The sequence below is a fragment of the Elephantulus edwardii genome, unplaced genomic scaffold (assembly GCF_000299155.1).
Source record: "Elephantulus edwardii isolate Elephantulus edwardi_28Jun2011 unplaced genomic scaffold, EleEdw1.0 scaffold00245, whole genome shotgun sequence".
NCBI lineage: Eukaryota > Metazoa > Chordata > Mammalia > Macroscelidea > Macroscelididae > Elephantulus > Elephantulus edwardii.
The window spans coordinates 3,729,965-3,741,550 of record NW_006399995.1 but is presented as its reverse complement, the minus strand read 5'-3'; the positions used below and the strand labels follow the sequence as shown (position 1 = coordinate 3,741,550).

The 11,586-nt window shown below is 38.8% G+C and overlaps 1 pseudogene; it reads left to right on the top strand.

The window, feature by feature from the left end:
* Nucleotides 1–10,246: 10,246 nt before the first annotated feature.
* LOC102866291 overlaps nt 10,247–11,586 on the top strand; it is a 14,344-nt pseudogene continuing 13,004 nt past the window's right edge.

Below are 11,586 nucleotides of genomic sequence, written 5' to 3'. Positions count from 1 at the left end.
GATAGACCCATCCCGATTACCCATCACTGAATCAATCCACCTCATAAAGGGCCTTCTTCTCCTGCGCTGTCCCTATACCCTACCATGCATGATGTCCTTCTCCAAGGACGGGTCCCTCCTTACAACATGTCTAAAGTATGTCATAGGAAGCCTCAGAATTCTTGCCTCTAAGGAGTCGCCTGGTTTAACCTTCTCCAGGATGAATCTGTTTGTTTTCCTAGCAGTCCATGGTACCCTCAACACTCTCCTCCAGCACCACAGCTCAAAGGCATCAATTCTCCTTTTATCCTCCCTAGGCATTGTCCAACTCTCTGATGCATAACAAGTGATTGCAAAGACCATGGCCTGTATCAGACCTACCTTAGTCTCCAGAGAGACACCACTGCACTTAAATACTTTGGAGAGGTCCCTAACAGCAGACTTTCCCATGGCAATACGTCTTTTAATTTCCTGGCTACTGGTGCCAAGAGTGTTGACTGTAGAGCCAAGAAAACGAAAGCTGTGTACAATCTCAATCTCTTCACCATCCATCCTGATGCTGCCAACTGGTCCAGTGGTGAGAATCTTTGTCTTCTTGACACTGAGCCTCAATCCATATTGAAGGCTGCAGTCCTTGCCCCTCTGCAGCAAGCACTTCAGGTCCTCCTCAGTTTCAGCAAGCAGGGTTGTGTCATCTGCATGATGCAGACTGTTGATAGCTCTTCCACCAATCCTGACCCCACATTTCTCCTCATAGAGCCCAGCCTCCCAGATAATCTGTTCTGCATACAGGTTGAAAAGGTATGGAGACAGGACACATCCCTGGCATATGCCCTTCCCAATTTTGAACCATGCATTGTTTCCTTGCTCTGTTCTGACGACTGCCTCTTGGTTCAAGTATAGGTTTCTCATTAGCACGATCAGGTGTTCTGCGATTCCCATTCTCCTCAGAGTCAGCCATAGTTTGTTATGATCCACACAGTCAAACGCCTTAGCACAATGAAACAGAGATATACATTCCTCTGGTATTCCTTGCTTGGAAAAGTAACATCATGCTTAGAAAGTTAAGGGTGAAAAAGATAAAGTGAAAAAAAGGAAGCCTCTCATTGAAATGGACTGACACAGTGACTGCAGCTATGTGCTGATGTATATTAGAGATGATAAGGATGGTATAGCATAGGACAAGATTCAGATCTGTGGTTCCTAAGTAGCTATGAGCCATATTTCATAGCACCTAACAGCAATAACAGTATCTATATGAAATCTTCACTAATCAAATAATGATTTTAAAAATAACTTAAAATTAAAACCCTACAAAACTCACTATTTCTTAAGCTATAGCTATAGGTCCATATAAACAAGTATTTATTTTAAAAAAATACATGTAACCATCAGTAAATTATAAAAATGAAATCGTTTCTTTTTTAAGAGATGAAAAAGGACATTTCTTTCCCATTTTATTTATAAAATAGACTAAATTATCTGTTCTATAATCAATAACAGAACATCATAAACATTTAAAGTAAGCGTTTTATGAAACAAAAGTATTAAATTTAAGAACATGACAAAAAGAATGCTTATTGTAATCATGACATTCTAGACATTCAAGTAAATATAAATGGCAGCAGGTAAAACAATAAGGGATACAAAATCTTGAAAGGATAAAGCAAAAGTATGAGTAGCTATAAATAAGGTCTGCATTTCCAGGAAAGCTAAGTGTGTCAATATTAAGACTATTATAAATAGAGTCAGTCAGTAACGTGTCTGACGAAAATTTAACAAAAAGTATAATCTTCCTAATGGTGACAATAAGCACACAAAATATCAAGTACATGCATATAACCACTTCATTTACAAAATCAACAATAAAGAAAAAGAGCTAGGGATAAACCTTAGAGGAAACATCCAAAATCCATGCAAAATGTAAAAAGAGAAGAAAAATTAATTTGAGTATATATACTTAGGAGACTTTTCTGAGACCTACACCAATTAACTACAAAATTCACACAGAAATATGAAAATGTATGATTATTCAAGAATATTATGAAAATAAGAGTTAAACTAAGAGCAGCCTAATGATATAAAAATGTATTCTAAAGCTACAAGAATCACAACATTTACATGTAATTTACATGTATATTAATAGAACTACGAAACCCAAGGAGCAGTATGTAATTAGAATGCACATAAAAATTTAATCAACGATAAAAATGCTATTTCAGCAGAAGACATTCTATCAAATGACACCACTATACGTCACACAACCCTAAGGAAAATGTGGCAGATAACTTCCTATCACAGTTAAGACGAATTTTTCTATACCACAACATGTAAACATTATTACATTAAGGTGAAGTAGCTATTGGCATCAATAGTGTGGTTTTGTTTATCATTTAAGGAGAAAAAGAAAATTCTTTAATTAAACGGCTGTTTTGTAAATCAACAGAAACTGAAATGAACAGCTAGCTACGTGTTTAATGGAAGATACAAGCTAAGTGGCTAAAGAAGTTGTACATAGTCATTCACACACCACAATATACCTCTTGACAGTGTTACAAGACTGACAATAATTGTAAAAATTAAATTACAGTTACTCTATTTTTACTTATCCTTTTTCTGTGCCTATTTATTTAAAAGGAAATTTTTATTTTATATTGGTTTACTTACAAAGTTCGTATAGTTTTTCATACCCGATCTTTCCTATTTCTTTTACCCACACCTCCTTCCACCTGAAATTATGCAACCCAATGATTTGGGTTTATTGTTTTTTTTTAAAGGTTTTTTGTTTTTTCTTTAATTTTATTAAGGGGCTCTCCAGTACCTTCCAAGTTAGGTAGTAATTTAGAAAATCATTGCTCCTGCGTGCTACATATTATTGCACTGTGTGAATGTACCATAATTTCTCAATCTATTCCTTTATGTTTAGACATCTGGGCTGTTTCCATGTTCTTGCAATGCTGAATTAACACTACTATGAACACTAGTGTACAAGTCTCCTTTTGTGCCTCAGTCTTCTCTTGCACTTACCTTGAACACTGTATTTTTCATATGTAACTCAAAACTCAACTCACCGCAGTTAAGGCCAAAATAAATGACTCATAGCTGACCCTCTAGTGGGTTCTCAGGAGGCTATAAATCACAAGGGAGAAGACTGTCCATCTTTTCCCTCAGAGCTGCTGGTGAACTGGAACTGCCAGTGTATCACCCTTGGATTAACAGCAAAACTCTCTGCTGACTATGCCACCAGAGTTCCTCTTTCACATGTAAATTTCCCATGTGTATTACCTAATAGGCATACACACATGGGAAGTAGGGGTGGTGCTGGGGGAGGGTGAAGCACATGCATTATTTGTGTAAAATTATGGAATATGGATGCAATCAATGAATGGTCTGTATTATCTGCCAAACTATACACACCTGTATCAAGCCTTACATGTTTAATTCACAATTAATATTTTATCAAGTCCCCTCAGTTCTCAATATTTAGATGCAGAATGGGTAGTAATGTAGATTTATTATTTAGGCTGATTTTACATACACATAAAAAAGAAAATCCAAAGCCAACTGGAATGAACAAAGAATGTATTGGTTCACACAAGTGAAAAGTACAGAGGTCTAATAGCTTCAGAGAAAGCTGGTTGACGGGAGTGACAGGGAATGGTTTTTCTTTGCTCTGTTTCTCAGTGTTGGCTTTAATTAATGACTGAAAGTCAGATGCTAGCATTATACAGTATCTGTATGTTTTTAGGACAATATTCAGCAGAAAAGAATGTGCCTTTATCTCCATATTCCTAGTAAATGTCCTAAGATTCATCAGATCGGTGTGGTGGAGGTCACATGCCTGCCGTGATGGCCTCAGGCTAAGACATATGTCTTACTAACCCTTCATAACAAATTAAATAAAGCATGCTGAAGTTGGTCTTAGTGATTTAAATCTCTTACATCTCCATAAATTTGGCATTTGATATTTAAGGTGGTAACAAAGCAAATGATACATATTAAGTAAAATTCTTCTACAAATGTAATCATTTTAAGGTACCAGATTATAACATAAGGTTAAGATCTCTCTTCTAACATAACTGAAAGCAAAACCATAGCTTTTTCACAAAAATCTTCCTTCTGATAGAGTAGAGTGGACTCCCAACACTATGACGCATAGGCAACCTTTAAGGTTGTTCTTGAACTCTCTTCCAGTCCTGATTCAACTATGAACCAAACAATAGACAAGTTTACAAGGTGACTATCACCATCCATAAGGGAGACACTTAAAAAAAAAGGGGGTGGGGGGACATACTGAAACAATCAACCACTTAACATCAAAAGGGTTGCACTGAGGGATAGAAGAATGAAAATCTCAGAATCCCAGAACACTTAGATATGCTCAGAAGCCGCTGTACAAACAGAACAAGGAAGCACTATGGGTTTAAAATTAAGAAAAGTGTGCATCAAAGTTGGATCCTTTTTCCATACTTACTCAGTCTGTATTCTGAGCAAATAATTCGAGAAGCTAGGCTATTTGAAGAGGAAGGTGGTATTAAGGCTGGAGGAAGACTCATTAACAACTTTCATTATGTAGATGCCTTAGTATTGCTTGCACAAAGTGAAGACAATCTAGAGCATTTACTGCATAACATCAAAGACCATATATAGCCTTCAATATGGGTTACATTTCCACATTAAGAAAACAAAAAATCCTCACCACTAGATCAACAGGCAAAATCATGAGAGATGAAGGCAAGATCGAAGTTATGAAGGATTTGATCTTACTTGGATCCACAATCAACAGCTGTGGTAGCAGAAGTAAAAAAGACGTGTTGCCACAAACCAATGAAGAGACCTGAGAACCCAGAAATTAACCCACCTACCCACTGGTAACTGACAAGGAGTCAAAACCTATCAAATGAGGAAATAACTTCTTCAACAACTGGTGCTGGAAAAACTGGGCTTCTAACTGCAGGAAACGGAAACAGGATCCACATCTCACACCACACACGAAAATCAACTTAAGGTGGATCAGAGACCTAGGGATAAAGCCTCATACCATAAGGATCATAAGAGACAAAATGGGACCAAGCTCAGATGTCAGTTTAATGACTAAAGTGCGCCTAATCCAAGCTATGGTAGTTTCCGTTGTCTCCTATGTGGCACATAGTTTGACTCCACTAGCTGCTCCATAGCAGAAGATGGACATAGCTGCTCCATAGCAGAAGATGGACAATCTCCTTTCGTGCTAATATTGCCTCTGAAAACATGCTACAAGGTTATTTATGAGTTGGTTCCAACTCAACAACACACAACAATAATGTGCATCTGAAAGTTGGATAATGAACAAGGATGACTGAAGAGCTGATGGCTTTGGACTGTGGTACTGGAGAAGAGTACTGACTGCCAAAAGAATAAACAAATCTGTCTTGACGATCAGCAAGGTGAGTGAAAGTTCGACTCACTTTGGGCACATTTTTAGGAGGAACCATCCGTTGGGAGAAAGCCATCATGCTGGGAAAGGCAGAGGATTGGCAACAGAGAGTAGGACTCTCAACAAGGACTCGCACAGTGACTATTACAATGAGCTTGAGCAGGACAGAGATGACAAGGATGGCACAGGACGGGCAAGCTGCAGACCTGCTGTTCACAGGGTGCGAGTCAGAGTCGATTCTAGGCTATCTATCAACAACAACATGAACTGTTCAATAGAAAATACATTTTCTCTGTAAAATTTCACTCAAATAAATCACAATAAAAAGTTCTTGGTTTTGCTTTTAAAAAATAGGCTACTCTCTTGCTGTGTTTTTCCAAGTTTTAATAGCAGGATTTAAAAGAATGCTAGAATAATATATAGGTATCTTGAGTTACAACTAGCAAAAAAACCCCGTTTTCAGGTTTTATTTCCTAGAGCTTTAAATATAACTAGATAATCCAAGGTTTCAAGATTCTTCTTACTGGGTTACATTTCAAAGAATCTTTGTCAGTGTGCATTCCAAAGTCAATTACAAAACATTCCTAAAATATGTTTACTATTCATGCCCCTCATTCAGCTAACTGACACAGAAAACAAAGGTAATCTATTATCCATTTTGATAATTAAGATAAATATAATTTAATAGAATGAAAGTCAGTATATTAAGAAAGGAGCTGATTTTGATGTTAAAGCTTAACAAACAAAATGCAAAATAGCTAATTAAGCGCGCGCGCGCGCGCACACACACACACACACACACTCTGGTTGGTCCCCTAACAGCCAAACTCAACTTTACTCATAATTCTAGGGAGATATTGTATAGTTAAGAAAGGGTTCAATTTTAAAGTAACTCTGTAATTATTCAATTTTGTGGAAAGGTTTCCAAATATAATTTAGATAATTCAGTTCAGTAAATAGGTACTGACTACCATATTGAGAACAAAGGCCTATCACAGACACATGAAGAGCATAAACACAGCCCTTGGTGTCACACAGTTCACAGTATGCTGTAAACACAATGTAAACAAACAACTGAACTTTACTGATTAGCACAGAACCAAGTTCTGTAGAAATGTGTAACGTTAAGAAATGAGATTTTAGGAGAAATCAAATGAATCAGAATGACTTCTGAGAGGACAAAACAGAAAACCCCAAGGAAAAATTGCTTAAAACAGGAAAATGCATCATCCACTGAACAAGCATTCTCTATAGACAGGGTACCTCAAGATAATGACTTCAGTTCTGCTTCTCTCCAGTTCTCTTAGTTCTGTGCTCCCACATAGGCATCACCTTCAGGACAGCAGCAAGAGGGGTGTAGCAGTGCCACATGTTACCTCTGTATTTAAGGTACTCTCTCTGTCCATCACTTTTCTTTTTCCTAGAAAATCTTTCCCAGAAGCCTCTTACACACTATCTATTGGCCAAAACTGGACCACATGCTTACTTCTAAAAGAATCACTGTCAAAGGGAAGGAGACCTACCAAGAGCAAGATTAGAATGGACATTGGGAACTATTACGACCACCTTCCCCAGTGCTGGCTGAAAACCTCAAGGAGCATAGGTCTTGAACTGATCTGGACTACAGAAGACTTGATAGCACAGAAAAATACACAAAGGGATGCATCTAACTGAAAAAAGCCAGTCAAATGCTGCGATTATATATTAAAGTTGCTTTTCAGCAATAAAGAATTCTCTTAAGTTGCAGTGTTATCATTTTCTGGGACACAAAAATTAATGTTATTTGGCAGTAAATGCAAGGAATGCAGGAGGAGTTATTTTAACTTTATAAAAGAATCGAGGTCATTTATTTACCAAATGGAGGACAGTCAATCACCACTCTTTGCCAATGAAGGGGCCTCAGCTATTTCTGAGTTGAAAACATTCCATACTATATAGACAGAAGGCTAGGCAGACTCACTCTCAGAAGCTGCTCCCTGAAGGTTTCTTCTCACTTGGGTTCAGAGTTTCACTCAGAAATCCAGACACTCACAGATGGCCCCTTCTGCAAATGAAAACATTCAATTAAGAAGGAAAAAATGACAGGGAATTTCTCCCTGCTGTTCACTTCTCACCTCTATAACTAAATGATCCATATGAAAGATTAACTCAAATGCTAGGCACAGCAAGTACATGTTCAAAACAAACATTATTTTAAAGCTTGTAAAGTGCTTATTACGTTCTCTGAAGGCCAAACCTGAAGCTGTAAGTTGAATGAGAAGAGACTGCGCATCTTTCTCCCAAGGAGCAAGTGGTGGATTCCAACCACCAAAGAGGTTCAGCCTTTGGGTCAGCAGCACAACTTCCTAAAGACGACACCACAGAGCTCCCTTTTTAATACAGTAACTTTTCCTCAACAAATAAATTCATTGTAGTTTCCCTAAAACTCCAGTTTCCCACTGGGTTGAATCAAAAGTAAGTATGTGTGACGAGTTTACACAAGATTGATGTACCCACTGTTAAAGGTTAACTGTCTATATTCAAAACTCTAAATTTCTTGTAAATATGAAACAGTGAACAAACTAAGATGGAAAATAGTGCTTCCTTAGCAACTTGGGTATAGATATATGACTTGATCCAGCAATGCCACAACTAGGTATATGTTCCAAAGACATAAGATCTACAACACAAACTAACATACTGTTATGTGCCATCAAGGCACTTGCAACACACAGCAACCCTGTCCAAGAGCTCTGAGTCCTGCTCTATCTCCAGCTAACCTCACCGTCTCTAATGCACCTACCCTCAGGTGACTGAGTCAATCCATCTCATCCAGGGTCTTCCTCTCTTGAGTTAATCCTGCACCGTTCCAAACATGATGTCCCTCTCTAAGGACTGGTCCCTCCTTGCAACATGCTGAGTATGACAGATGGAGCTTCAGAATCTTTGCCTCCAAGGACTTGCTTGGTTTCATCCTCTCCAGGATAAACCTGTTTATTCTCCTAGCAGTCTATGGTATATTCAATACTCTTCTCTAGCACTACAACTCAAAGGCATAATTTCTCCTTCTATCATCCTTAGTCACTGACCAGCTCCCCGATGCATAGCAAGTAATTACTAAGTGAAGACCATGACCTGGGTCAGGCACCCCTTAGTCTCCAGACTGACATCACTGCTCTTCAATACCCTGGAGAGGTCCCTGACAGCAGATTTTCCCAATGCAATTTGTCTTCTGATTTCCTGGCTGCTGGTACCAAAAGTGTTGATTGTGGAGCCAAGCAAACTGAAGCTGTTAATAATCTCAATCTTTTCACTGTCTAACATGATGCTGCCAAACAGTCAAGTGGTTAGAATTCTTGCTTTCATGATGCTGAGCTTCAATTAATATTGAAGGCTACAGTCCTTGACCTTCTCCAGCAAATGCCTTGAGTCCTCTTCAGTTTCAGCAAGCAAGGTTGTGTCATATGTTTAACTCAGGTTGTTGACGAGTCTTCCTCCAATCCTGATGCCACATAACTCCTCAAAGAGCCCAGACTTCTGGATGATCTGTTTGGCATATAGACTGAAAGGTATGGAGATAGGACTCATCCTTTCCTGATTTTGAACCATGCAGTGTTTTCTTGCTCTGTTCTGACAACTGCCTCCTGGTCCAAGTATAGATTTCATATAAGCACACTCAAGTAGTCTGGGATTCCCATTCTTCTCAGAGTTAGCCAGTTTGTTGTGATCCACACAGGAAAATAGACATATCTATATTTGCTGTATCATTTACCATAGCATATAACTGGAAACAATCCAAGTGTCTCAACGGACATTCACACAATGGAGTATCATGTATCACTCAAAAACGAAGAAGAATTTGTAAAATACTGCACAATATGGATGAATCTAAAGCCAATTTTTCTGACTGACATAAATCAATCACAAAAGGGCAATTATAAGCCCAGTATTATAAAAAAATAAAGAGGAAGACTCTCAACAAGATTGACTGACACAGTGACTGTAACAATGGCCTGGACCATAAAAGATAGTGAGACTAGTGTAGCATTCAGATCTGTTGTTCACATGTTCACAGTGAGTAGGAGTCTACTCAGTGGTATCTAACAACACCCATAAGGAAAAGGTTTACACACAGAATCAATCTTGCAGGATCAACAGGCATTGCTAGGGATGAAGAAGGGCGTAAAAATTAATAGGTAAATTGGCTGAGGAGAAAGGCAATACGCAAAAAGGACTGATTCAACTTTGTTGTTGTTAGGTGCCATTAAGTCGAGCACAACTCATAGCAACTATGACGATATGAACCTTGTACTATCCTGTGCCATCCTCACACTTCCTGACACACAGAAGCCCATTGCAGCAGTCACTGTATCAATCCATCTGGTTGAAGGTCTTCCTCTCCTTCGCCGACCCTCTACCCTTCCCAGCATCATGTCCTTCTCCAAGGAATAGAACTTCCTAGCAACATATCCAAAGTATGTGAGGAAAAGTGACATCATTCTTGCCTCCAACGAGCACTCTGGCTGCACTCTCTCCAAGACATACCTATTTGTTCTCTTGGCTGTCCATGGGATGTTCAGTGTACTATTCCAACACCACAGCTCAAAGGCATCAATTCTTTTTCTGTCATCCTTATTCACTGTCCAGCTCTCGGATGGATAGCTAGTAATCAGAAAGACTATGGCCTGAATCAGAGGAACCTTAGTCTTCAAACTGACATCATTACTCCTCAATAATTTGGAAAGGTCCCTAGTTGCAGATTTTCCCAATGCAATGTGTCTCCTTATTTCTGGACTGCTTATAGCAAGGGTGTTAATTGTGGATCTAAGCAAGATGAAGCTGTTGACAGTTTCAATCTCATCTTCACCCATCATGAATGTTGCCTATCAGTCCAGTGGTAAGAATCTTTGTTTCCTGATACTGAGATTTCATTAAAACTCTAAAACAAAATACCTATGACTGATTGTGTGAAAAATCAGTAATTTGCAGACTTTCACTCAAAAAAGAAATTATATTTTTAAAAAAGCAAATACAATGGACACGGAAGGAGCTGCATTATGACTCCAGGTGCTATAGTATCTTTGATTTTCTGTATTTCAAAGTCTTCTGGGGGAAAAAAAATGCACTTCTCTTATAATTAGAAGGAAACAAGGGGAGGAGAAGTAATACTACATATATTAATATAAATAAATAAAAATTATAAACCCAAGGGGAAGAAGAAAACAAGTAAATTTCTTATGTCTCCTGAGACCTCAGGAAATCTGGAGACACTTTCTTACATGGTAACTAACAAGTGACCAGAGCTGATTAGTGGCTGACCCCTTACACAGGGCATGGACTCTGCAATTTTCTACAGATGTCACCAAGCTCTCATGTTACAAGCTGGCTTACAGTTACCTTCTGAGGCCCTTTAGCCATATAAACTTGTAAACTCTGCCATTTAACTGATTTACAGAGAAGCAGCTTCCCCTTGGGTCATACTCCTAATTAGGACTTCAAGTTTCCACAACTGTAACAAAATACACTTTTTTTAAAGCCTTCATTTGCCATTTGCAGTAATTCAGTTGTGGTAAAGCACTCACTCAGCTGGTTCCAAGTCATAGCTGACCCTCCACCTGGTTTTGTAGGCTATAAATCCTATTAGGAGGAAACTATCCATCTTTCTCCTGAGAAGTGCTGGTGGATTCAAATTGCCAGAGGGGCAAGGCCTTTGGGTTAAGCAGTACAACTGACAGTTATGTCACCTGAGATCTCCAAATACCTACCAATTGATGAATGAATAAATAAAATGGGGTGTGGACCATAACAAACTGTGGCTGGCTCTGAGAAGAATGGGAATCCCAGAACACTTAATTGTGCTAATGCGAAACCTATACTTGGACCAAGAGGCAGTAGTCAGAACACAGCATGGTTCAAAATTGGGTAGGGTGTACGCCAGGGATGCATCCTGTCTCCATACCTTTTCAACCTGTATGCAGAACAGATTATCCGAGAGGCTGGGCTCAGGAATGGTGGAAGAACTATCAACAATCTGCGTTATGCAGATGACACGACCCTGCTTGCTGAAACTGAGGAGGACCTGAAGTGCTTGCTGCAGAGGGTCAAGGACTGCAGCCTCCAATATGGATTGAAGCTCAATGTCAAGAAGACAAAGATTCTCACCACTGGACCAACTGGCAGCATCAGGATGGATGGTGAAGAGATTGAGATTG